Below are 12497 nucleotides of genomic sequence, written 5' to 3'. Positions count from 1 at the left end.
TTTCTAGCCATTTAGAACTTGTGATCAGGAAAGGGGAGGTGTTAGAATTTTCAATATGGCTTAGCTCTCCTTCACTTGATATGTCATCCTTGACTTCTTCATGATAGGAACCAGGACATTCTCTAAGAGAAACATTATTGCAATGATTTGAATTATCCCTGCTTGAAGGTCTCTTATAGAACCAGAAGTCTAAACCATCAGCATCTAAAAGATTTAAGGTCGGAATTCCTTCCTCCCTTGGAGAATTTTGGGGTATTGATGGTTTAGGATCGATAGCTAAAGTTTGGGATTGAAGTGGTTGTGATCTGGCTATCGAAGCTTCTTCTTCTTGTCTAGGAACTTGTTCTTTCTCTTTCTCAGGGATATAAAAGCTAGGAGACTTTCCGCTCATTAAATCAATCAAATTCCAAGCTTCACTAGCGGATAGGTGGTGGAAAGATCCTCCAGAGGCCGCATGAAGGGTTTGCTTATTTTTCCTACTAAGGCCCTCAAAAAAGTGAATTAGAAGAACTTCTTCTGGAATAGAAAGTTTTGGGCCAGTGAGAGTAAGGTTAATAAAGCGGTCCCATGATTTGCCAAGAGATTCTTCTTCCAGTTGTCTAAAAGAAAGAATCTCACGCCGAAGTTCCACCACTTTGGAGATTGGAAAATATTTAGAAAGAAAACTACTATATAACTCCTTCCAATCTCCATGAACACTCCCTACTTTGAGTTTATACCAATGTCTAGCTTTTCCCGTTAAAGAGAACGGAAAGAGCTTCCATTTAAGGGTCTCATCGGACATGCCTTCTATGCGAAGGAGGTCACAGACTCGATAAAACTCTCTTAGGTGTGTGTATGGGTTTTCCTCACCTTCTCCTGAGAAAGGTTGTTTTTGAATAAATTCTATGTATTCGGGGTCTATCTAAAAACTAGATGATATGATAGGCTTTGAAGATTTTGGTGGTTCGAGATGTGTGCCCATAGGTCTATGAAATTCATAGATAGACATGTTTGAATTCATAATAGACCAGAGATCAAGGATTAGATAAGAAGAAAGAATAGCAGAGATGAGGCAAAGGATAAAAGGAAAATATTTTTTTTGTTATATTTTTTTTTATAAAATGATTAAACTAGTTCGTAGTCAACTCAACAACCGTTTCCCCGGCAACGGCGCCAAAAATGCTTGTTGACACTTGCTAACACCACTTGAATACTAGGTTGTCATCCCCAGCGTGGCACTAGAGTGTACTATGGTATTTATACGCACACAGATAATCCGCAAGCGCACGGATACCGTTGAAGCTTTTACCCGGTTAAAGGTTTTATCGTATCCACAGGGAAACAGGAGAACTGATCTACGCTCTAACTTAACCAAGATAAGTAAATAGGTGTGAATAGGAAAGATGGTAGAATCGAATAAGAACAATATTAAAGGTAAGATAACAGTGAGTGATAATATGGGAATAGAGAGTAGAGCAATTCTAGTATATGGGCGATGGTAGCAGAATAGAGAGGATAACTATGGTTTCTCTACTTCAAAGGGGTATGTCTATGTCTGGGACGAACCACGTGATAAGAGTACACCACAAAGGATGCTTATCCATAGGCCGATAAACCCTACCCGTCCTGCTAACGAGAGGTGGACTACATGGGACCAACGTAACTGTCACCTACGCTGCCTACCACACGATCCAGCTAGTCAGGGGATATCCACAAGTAATCTAGGTCTAAGCACCACGCTTACACCTATACTACAACTCTAACCTAAACCAGAACATACATGATTAGTAATTGCATAATGAATTAGAAGTAGATTACCAGAGTCATCCCATGAGCAAGCTTGATTAGAGCTTGATCATGGCGAAGTACAACCGGAGGAAGAACCGACAGGCCGGCCTCTCCTCTAATCCTCCTTCGCTCTCCATCTCGCTACTATCTAGATCTACTCTAGTTTAGAGAAGAGAGGAGAGCTCTCATCTCTAAACCCTAGCTTTTGCTCTGTCTATGAATAATGATCAAGGGGGTGCCTCCTCCAGGGGCCAGGGGGTCTGGTTTTATAGTCCCCTCAAGTGAACCTGGGCCGTCAGATCAAACCGACATTGATTGAACGGTTATTCTTGATCCTTTAGGTCGGTGGAGCATAATCCGCGAGATTGAGCGTGATTGGCCACAGGAGGTGGGCGGGCGCCCAGTAGGACAGGGCGGGCGCCCTGTCCCTGACTCCGTTCGGTCTCCGCTTCCTTCCCGTGGCTTCTGGAGTCTTCTAGATGTAAGATAATTGCGCGGCACGTTGATATCCCTATGTAATCCCAACGTGTGGGCCTTTCTTCTTTATTTCCTGATAACCCCCTGCAGAAATAGACAAACACCAAAACTCGTGGAATTCTGTCAGATAAAACCCTAAGTCTCGATGTTGATTTCATTTGGATCCTTTTCTTTGTTTATTTGATAGTTAAATTTGATACTTAAGGACCGTCAACAATGTGCATGTACATTTCATGAGCATTGATCTTCCCCAATATGGCGGTTGGTGTAGCGGTGGAAAGATCGCCTTGATGAAGCACCGTTACTATGTGCCCATATTTCTCAATGGGAAGCAGACATAGTATCTTCCTTGCTACATCCGCCGCACTCATTTGAGTGAGCCCAAGTCCATTAAGCTCCTCTCCAATGACATTCAAGTGAGAATACATTTCATTCGCATTTTCTTTTGGAAGCATCTCAAATGTATTAAGTTTGTTCATTACTAAGTGATAGCGTTCCTCGCGTTCACTCTTTGATCCCTCATGGAGCGCACAAAGTTCCTTCCAAAGAGCATTGGCGGTTTTGTGGCTCCGAACGCGGTTAAACACCTCTTTGCAAAGGCCTCTAAAGGTGTGGTTTTTGGCCTTCGCATTCCACTTCTCGTTTTCTTGCTCTTGTGGAGTAAGAGCGGTGTCTTTTTTCGGAGGGGTAAACCCTTCGGTCGTGGCTTTTAGGCACTTTACATCGCATGCCTCATGGTATGACTCCATCCGTATTTTCCAATACGAGAAGTCATCCCCATCGAACATGGGTGGCGGTCCATCCCCGTTAGACATCTTCTCTCTAGGCGGTGAAGCCTAAATAATGAGCACTAGGCTCTGATACCAATTGAAAGGATCAAGATGCCCAAGAAGGGGGGGTGAATTGGGCTTCTCTAAAAATTTAAGCAACCTATAAGCTCCAATTCAACCCCTTGTGCCTAGTGTGACCTAGAGAGCTACCGGATAAAAGTTTTGCAACCTAGTTCCAATCCTATTCTAGCATGGCAATTCTAAGAATGTAGAAACACAAAGTAAATGCTAGAATGTAAAGGAGTAGTGGAAGAAAGTGCTCGGCAATGTTTTGCCGAGGTATCAGAGAGTCGCCACTCTCCACTAGTCCTCGTTGGAGCACCAGCGCAAGGGTCTTGCTCCCCCTTGGTCCGCGCAAGGACCAAGTGCTCTCTACGGGCTGATTCTTCGACACTCCGTCGCGGTGAATCGCCCAAAACCGCTCACAAGCTTGACACGAGCCACCCACAAGAACTCCGGGCGGTCTTCGTGCCTCCAATCACCACCAAACCGTCTAGGTGATGGCGATCACCAAGAGTAACAAGCAAAGAACTCTCACTTGACCCAAACAAGGCTCTAGAGAGTGATGGATGCACACTTGACTCTTGGAATTCACTAGAGAAGGATTCTCTCAAGAAATCACTCAAAACTCAATCCTCTCGAGGCTCTTGCTGCTCTCTTGCTCCACAACAAGTTTCTCTGATGTTCAAATGGGCAAGAGACCTCTCATGGATGAGGTGGAGGAGTATAAATACTACCCACGAAGTCCAAAGGTCGGCCAACCATTTTCCACTGAAAACGGGGTCACCGGACGCACATTATGTTGCACCGGACGCACTGCACCGAGCGTCCGGTGCTCCATAACGGCTAACTGTACTTGCTTCTGACAGGTCACCGGACGCTAACTTCCAGCATCCGGTGCACCGTCCAGTGCTCTAGGAAGATTTACATGCTCCCTGCGCATGGGACCGGACGCTACCCGGTGCGTCCGGTGCTAGCGTCCGGTGCTCGGAGAAGGTTTACAACCTCTCTGGGTATGGGACCGGACGCTGCCCGGTGACTCCGGTGCCAGCGTCCGGTGCTTAACCCTAAGAACGGTACTGTTCCAATGGCTAAGGACCTCACCGGACGCACTCACAGAGCGTCCGGTGCAGCGTCCGGTGCCCCATTGGGCACCCTGACTTCGTCGAAACGCGATCGCTCCAAAACGAAGTTTGTTCCTCTCGATCTAAGGACTATCTCTGAGCTGCCTAGTGCTAGGTTTACCAAGTGTGCACCACACCTAAACCTAAAGCCTTGCCTAAGTCAAGCTACTAGATCAAAGCCCCTCTTAATAGTACGGTTAAAGGAAAACAATGTCCTAAACTACTCTAAGTGCCCTTCTTCACCATATGGCACTTAGACCTAGTCTAGTCTTGACGATGTCCATCCATCCTTTGAAAACCGAAATGATTTCCACTATTAACTAGGCATGTACGTCCTTGTCCATCGAGTACCTATTACCATGACCTTACCTATGACTTTGCCTCTACAAAACACACGTTAGTCATAGTAATATACATTGTCATTAATCACCAAAATCACTAGGGGCCTAGATGCTCTTTCAGTACTCAACAAGTATAACTAGGGATTCATGAGGCTCAAATAGTTGACACTAGTTTGACTGCATTTAGCTTTTATATGTAGATAGCATATTTAATCATTGGATAGCAAATATCAAGGTAGCATAATTAATCCCATAACCACATGATCAATGTATACAAGAATTAAGAATAACACATATAAACAACATAATAAACCATTATTTATCATCATTAATCATGTTAATCAGTGTCCATCTATTCCGTCAGTTTTTCGGGCCGCTCGTATCCGTGGGCACGGCTAGTATACCAGATTTAACACTTTGCAGAGGTTGTACATCTTTACCCATGAGTCATGATTTACCCTTTCACCCGAGGTGATCAGCCTCTTGACCCACTACCAAGGAAGGTCGACAGGGATCACTATGAAGTCTTTCAAAGGTTCGTCTAACAAGTTAGGGCCGCTTGGTTTCATTAGTCAGTCCATGTGATCCACCCACAGGAATCCACGGTCTGCTATTCCCCAATTGTGCCACATGGGTAACCACTAACGAGCTAGAAAAAATACTCATACTTGACTAAAGCCAGAGCCATATAGCCCTCATGGTTGTATGAGTTGACCCAGCTTTTGCCAAGGGATAAGTCCTTATGGAGGGTCAAGATCAATCTAGCAAAAGCCAGAGTTCTTTCCAGCCTTTATGTTCAAGTTGCTAATAGAAAGCTTATTTTATTGTTGTTTGTATATCCAAACATTCATGTTACAAGATCATGGATTATAATCAAGCACTAGCAAGAACTACCCAAATGCTTATCCAAATAGGTAATAAGGAATTCAGATAACAAGCATCTATGATTTTGCTAGGGTTGTCAAGGTGGACACATGCATATGATATATGTATTAAAAGTGTGTAGGTAACAAGGATGGTCCAAGTTATACTTGCCTTGATCAAAGCTCTCGTGAAACTCCTGCTGTTCGCCAAAAGATTGGCATTGATCACCAACGTAAGGCGCACCGTCTATACTCGATCATCGATCAACAACACACAAACAATCGGAGACAACATACACGAAGAAAACAAAGCTACAATTAGAATAGTACACCAATCATATAAAAATAGTATGAAAAGTTTATAAAATGATTCTACGCATCGCTACGATCTCGCAGAAGTAAAGATCACAAAAATCGGAGCTAAAACGGAGAAAATATGAATTTTCTAAGATTTTCTCTAGAAAAGTAATTAATTAAATAGGGTCACAAAATTAAAAAGTTTCAAACTGGTGAATTAAGTTTACTAACATGTAGTGCTCATTAATACGAATCCAACACAATTTGAATGGGTCAAATCGGAGTTCAAATGAATATTTTATAGCCAAAATAAACTTAGTGGCAATTTTGTAAATACTAGAAAGCATATTTTAAATCAAACCGAACTGAGTTATGTTTTCAAAACTGAAAGGCGTATTCCATCTATGCGCTTTGGACCATGGGTTGGTTTGTAAAGATCGCAGGGACTGTTTGGCAAAATTGCGAATCAAAAGGGTATGGTTGAATCTGGACCGTTGGATTAGATTTGTATGGCTCGGATTAGATCTGGGAAGGGAGAGAGAGGTGCCCCGACCGGAAAGTGACCAGCGCGGCGGCGCCATGGCTGGGGAGCTCTGCTCCTCGCCGGAGTTAGGCGATCCGGTGATTTAGTGCGCCATTCGCAGAACTAAAGACATGGGGACGAAGAGAAGAGAATTGCGAACTCACCCAAGCACTTTTCGCGTTCGGGGATGGCTCGGAGAGGTCCGACGATGGGGAATGGCGGGCGACGGCTCCCAGTACTTGTTCGGCGAGCATTAGAGCACGAGATAAAGCGAGAGAAAATGAAGGGAAGGGTTCGGTGGCTTCGCAAACCTTGAACAAAGCTCGACAAGCACTTGATTTCGACGGAAAGGCCACGTATTGCAAGAACCACGACGGCGGCGAGCTTGGGTATCTGGTGAGCTTGTTGGGTATTTTAAACGCAAACAGAAAAATCCGCAAGCGCACGGATACCGATGTAGCCTTCACCCAGGAGTATTCCAGAGTATCGATTTTCCACAGAGAACGTGAGTGTACTAATTAAGATCCAAGATCGCCCAAGGATAACTATATAATTATTTTTGGTGGGAAGAGAGGAAGTTTCCTGAGAGTTCTCTAGTTGATCTAAGAATCAAGAATTACTTCAAGATTATTTATATCGGGACATCAGAGCACTAACCATAGAAAGAGATGAGAAGGGGGCTAGGAAGGTCTGACTACGGTCCTACAAACACCGATCCGAACGTGGTGGAATACGTCGACCGTTAGGGCTGTCACTACCCTAAGGCTACCACAACAATCCGCATGATTGGGTGCAATTCCAGATAATTGCAAGACTAAACACCACGTCTAATCTATTAATTACTACTCTAGCGTTATAAAGACTAGAGCACTTGATGCAAGCGGGAATCCAATAAATAACTTGAATGTAAATAAAAGTAATTAAAGAACTCAGGAATTATGAATTGAAGAACTTGGAGAACGATGAAGAACGAACCAATTGCTGCAAAAGTATAATGTTGAGGAAGATCCGACAGATCTAGCTCCTCCTCCGCTCTCCTCTTCTCTCTCCCTATTTTTTAGATTACAACTAGAACTAACTAGAACTAGAACTAGAGGAACTAGAACTAGAACTAGATCTAGATGAACTAGAGGTAGAACTAGAAGAACTAGAGGGATCCTCTCTACTTAGATGAAGAATGGAAACCCTAGCTTTGATTCTGTAGAAGAGGTATGATCTCCAGGGGGCAGGGGGTCTGGCTTTATAGTCCCTTCAAGTGAATCTGGGCCGTTGGATCAAACCGACATTGATTGAACGGTTATCCTTGATCCTTTAGGTCGGTGGAGCAATATCCTGAAAGAGAGTCCTGATTGGACTCTGGTTGAGGGCGGGCGCCTAGGAAAGGAGGGCGGGCGCCCTGTCCCTAAGTCCTCTCGGCCTCTGCTTCCTTCCCGTGGCTTCTGGAGTCTTCTAGATGATAGAAAATTGCGCGGCACGTTAATATCTCAATGTAAACCCGACATGTGGGCCTTTCTTCTGTATTTCCGGATAACCCCCTGTAGAAATAGACAAACACCAAAACTCGTGGAATTTTGTCAGATAAAACCCTAAGTCTAGGTGTTGGTTGCATTTGGATCCTTTTCTATGATTAGTTGATGGTTAAATGTGAGCATTAAGGACCGTCAACAGAGATCCAAAACACGAGAGAGGACTTCCCAGGTGCTCCTGGATGGAAAAGGGACATCAGGGTAGGGTCGAGGCTCTTATAGGGTGCTCGGTTTGGCTGTTGGGCAAGAGAAATCCTGAGTACCCAAGATCGATTTCCCTCTGGGAGTCCCTGTCGCATACGGCTCGAGGAGGAAGAAGGCACTTACGCGTGTGTCCGTCTTGTCAGCGTGAGAAGAGGGGAGAGAGTTTGGGCCGCCAGGAGAAAGAAAGGGGGAGAAGGAAGGGGATGGCGCGCTGGGCCGGCCTGCCAAGGATCAGAAGGAAGGAGGGGGTGGGGGTCAGGCCTTGGCTCAGTTTGGGCCGAGATTCAGGGGGAGGTGAGGTCTTCTTTCTTTTCTCTTTTTTTTCTTCTTTTACTTCAAAACCTATTTCAAATCCATTTTAAAATCTGTTTGAAATATTTTCAAACTTTGGTCAAAATCACTCATCTCAAAAATAAAATGCACCAGCATGATTTACACACAATTGTTGCTAAGCCTTACGATAAATTTTATTTTAAAGAAAAATATTATTCTTCCTATATTTCATGAGCACAAAAATACAAAATTAAATCAAATTCTTCTATTTTGAAGACTTACAAAATTTAGGGTGTTACAATATGAGGGGCATGCCGCCCGAGGAGTGCGTAAACCAAGTGTGATGCTTGGAAGGCTAACATAGAAGTGGTGATCTAAAGGACATTTGAGATGCTTAGTTGAAGCAATCAAAAGGATTGATCAAGAGAGCAAGCAACACCCAAAAGAGAGCTAGTCATGATGTTTAAGTAGCATTCTTATTAGTTCTCTCATGCAAGCATTGATGTTGAAAAGATGAAGCAAGCCAACCACAACAAGATAGTGCACTTGATTGTAAGTGGTTCTCAAATGACATGGGTGAAGATTTGATCTATCAATTGGTATCTATGATTGGTCTTCACCAAGCTTATCAATTGGACTTCACATTGCTATTGGAGAAATAAATTGGAATCTATGTGACTATCCTCTTCTCCAACATAGCAAAGGTATCATTGTAATGTGCATGATCAGTTCATTCCTTACTAGTATGCAGTTAGTGCATATAGTACATGCTTAATAGGATCATGCATGACAAACGAATAGTTTTAAATTCATAACCTACCACTATTGCTTGAATGATTAGTTGATCTATTGGTTTGTATATGAGTTTGTTCATGAGCTAGTGAACCCATGTACTTGCTCTATTTTGGATTGTTAACAAGTGACAAGTACAATATTGGCAAGATAACCCTTAATGTGAGGTGTAAAAAAGCTTGTCATTGGTTCAAACCAGACTTGGAAGCTTTAGCAAATCAACCTAGTTCAAGTCAACAAATAGAAGCTCATAGTGATTAGAGTACAAGAACAAGACAACAATGCAAGTGGATATCTAGACTGAAATGTTTCTTCAATTGGAATCCAACAAATGGTACTCATGATGATGATAGCAAATGTTCAAGATAGCAAACAAGTGGTTCCATACTAGAAGACCTTAATTGGTAGAAGAATCCCATATGGTATCGGACAAGATATTTCAAATGATATCACATTTATACATATGGTATCTATCATACAAGAAGGTGGTTCCACAAGTGATCCTCAACTTTAAGTGATCATCAAGCAAAGAAAGTTCCCTCACCAACAAGATTGACAAGTGAATGACCCATGCTATGACATAGGGGGAGTGCCCCACCAAATGGTATCAAGGTCAAAGATACTATGTGGTATCTCAAGAGCAATTCGAGTAATGTCATTCCATCAAAAATGCAAGATTCAAGCCACAACCATCTATCCCAATAAAATCTTTTGTCACAATGAGATTCACACTTTTTCAATTGGTATCAAGTGATTTAATTGGTATCACGTACCTTTTATGGAAATTGATGACAAAGGGGGAGAAGTTGGAACAAAGATATGATCATGGGAGAAGTTGGACAACAAAAAATGGGAAGTTGCATGGACATTGATAAAGAGGGAGCAACATTAAGGAAAAGAGTTAGATCAAAAATTCTTGGACAAAAGAGAAGCACACAAGTAGGGGGAGCAAGCTCATGAACATTGATTGATTGCATTTGATTTGTGCATATTCATGTGTTTGCTTGCATTGCATGAGTTTTTAAATTAAATATGCATGCTTGTGTGGTGTATGCTAGTTATAGAACTTGATTGATGATATGATAACTAGCATGCATAGGTTGGTAGCTAGATTTGTATTCTTCAAGTAAAGACTAGACCCTTGCTTATAATGTTGATTTCATGGGGTTTCTAGTATTTTTGTTGTCTAGCTGCTCATGGTGCTAAGGATGGTGTACATTGAATGCTTCAAATGATATCGAATTTGGTATCGAGCTACAAAGGTTTATTCTATACACCTTAGCACTTAGTAGGGTTTTATGGTGCTTATCCAAATATTGACATAGAGCTTAAATGTTGGATAAGTAGCATAAAATCCAAATCAAGTTAGCAATTTACACTTGTGTGAAGTGCTAGCTTGAAAAGCTTAATTTCCATATCTTTGTAGAGTTGTCATCAATTACCAAAAAGGGGGAGATTGAAAGGTCCTTGTTTGGTTTTGGTAATTGAGTGACAACTTAGGTGGACTAATAGTGTTTATGTGAGATACACAGGAGATTAGTCCACAGGTGATTATGTGATGACGGAGGAGCTCATTGCATATGAGACATGACATGGAGTCATGTGACCAAGGTCGAGAAGATCAAGATGAAGCTTGGCTTGATGGACCAGTTGCAAGAGTGAAGGGCAAGTCAGAGGCTTTGAAGTGAGTTACCGCGTGTGACGGTGAAGCTTGAGCAAGACTTGGCGCCGATGGACCAAGGCAATGGTGAAGAGCAAGTGAGGTCAAGATCGATGAACTAATACAGTCATGTGATGATATGAAGTGGATCATATCATTTGGTGATTGGTTGATGCATGTGTTGCATCAACCTCGGAGGAGATGGCATGGAATGTGCAAGGCAAAGGTATAACCTAGGATATTTCCATTTCACCGGTCATAGGTGTGTAGTGAACATTATGACCGGATTTAGGATAGATGGCCGTACTATCAAGAGAGGCAAACTTGTTTGCATATCGGTCATCTAGTGCCACTTGAGCGATCTAACTTTGCATACGTGTTAGGATCGAGTGGCATGGCAAGTTGAGAGGTTAACTCCTTTGGGAAAATGTTTGTGAAAATGCTAACACACTTGCACATGGTGGTGTACACTTGGTGGTGTTGGCACATTTGCAAAGGAGGTGGAGTTCCTAGGGTAGAGAGGGGTTTGGGTTCCTCTCCGCCTCCCGTCGAGCTTGCAAGGCGGGATTCGGCACTTTTGAGAAAATGTAATGCATATTTTCTATTGCGCCAGTGGGAAGTTTAGAAAAGTCGTGGGCATCAAACACTGGTGTTGGCAGCACTGGACGCTGGACCAGAGCGTCCGATGTGGTGTCAGTCTGTGGCTCAGGCGTGCAGACGCTGACACCAGACGGAGAGCGGTTACTGTTTGCGCGTCCGGTGTGGAGTGACGTCAGCAAGTGCACGCGAGTGGTTTCTGACTGCTAAGCATCGAATGCTGGGTTGAGCGTCTGGTTGCTTGTGTGCGTCTGGTGACCCTGCAAGTTTGCGGTGCTCTCTACGCACGGGTTCGGTGAGCACCAGACGCGTCCGGTTTGGACCAGCAGAGCGTCTGATGTGGCTGGTGTAGGCGCGCGCGCGTGATGAGCCATTGGCGGTAACGGTCGAGTTCAAACGGCTAGTGACACGTGGTTGTTTCTGGAGCACTGGACGCACCATTCCAGCGTCCGGTGGCTCCTTGAACTGAGTTCGGTGCCCCCGACTTTTGCCCAGTGAAGAGGCAACGACTAGTTTAGCACTTGGGGCTATAAATAGGAGTGGTGGCCAGTCTTGGCTGGTGTTGAGCACCCTTGGGACTTAGTGTCCATGCTTGGAGAGTGCTAGTAAAGCCTCTAACTCACATATGCTTGATAGTGATCATCCGATTGTGTGAGTGAGCGATTCTAGTGCCACTACAAGAAACACATAACTTTTTAACGTTTAGTTATGTCACAATATATGGAATTTATGTTACAAATTAAGATTTGTGACATCAAGTTGAAAAAATCAAAACGTGGAAAAGCCCGTGCCATAAAATGATTATGTGACATTTGTTTGGTTCATGTCACAAGCATATGACATTGGTTTATTATCGCAAAATCATAGGACTTGCCACGTGGCAGCAGACATGGTAGTGAGAAAAAATGTCACAAAATGAGTTTTGGCCTACTAAAGCCTGAAAACTATTTAGAGTGGTGTTAGGTGGTCCATTATTTTCAATTACAACTCATATAGATTTTGAGCCCACAACAATTCAGCCCATATAATATTTTTTACTCTCATAATGCATCCTGTATTTTATCCCACAAATTTCAGCCCATATTTTTCTCAAGCCCATAAAATTCAGCCCATTTTTTCCAGCACACACAATTCAGCCCATATAATTGCATCCATATAATTTTTCAACATATAAAATATCAGATCCAAATGAATTTACATCTCCACAGTAAATATATATC

Source organism: Sorghum bicolor, chromosome 10, assembly GCF_000003195.3.
Source record: "Sorghum bicolor cultivar BTx623 chromosome 10, Sorghum_bicolor_NCBIv3, whole genome shotgun sequence".
In the NCBI taxonomy this organism is placed as follows: Eukaryota; Viridiplantae; Streptophyta; class Magnoliopsida; order Poales; family Poaceae; genus Sorghum; species Sorghum bicolor.
Note: the sequence above shows the minus strand (reverse complement) of the source record.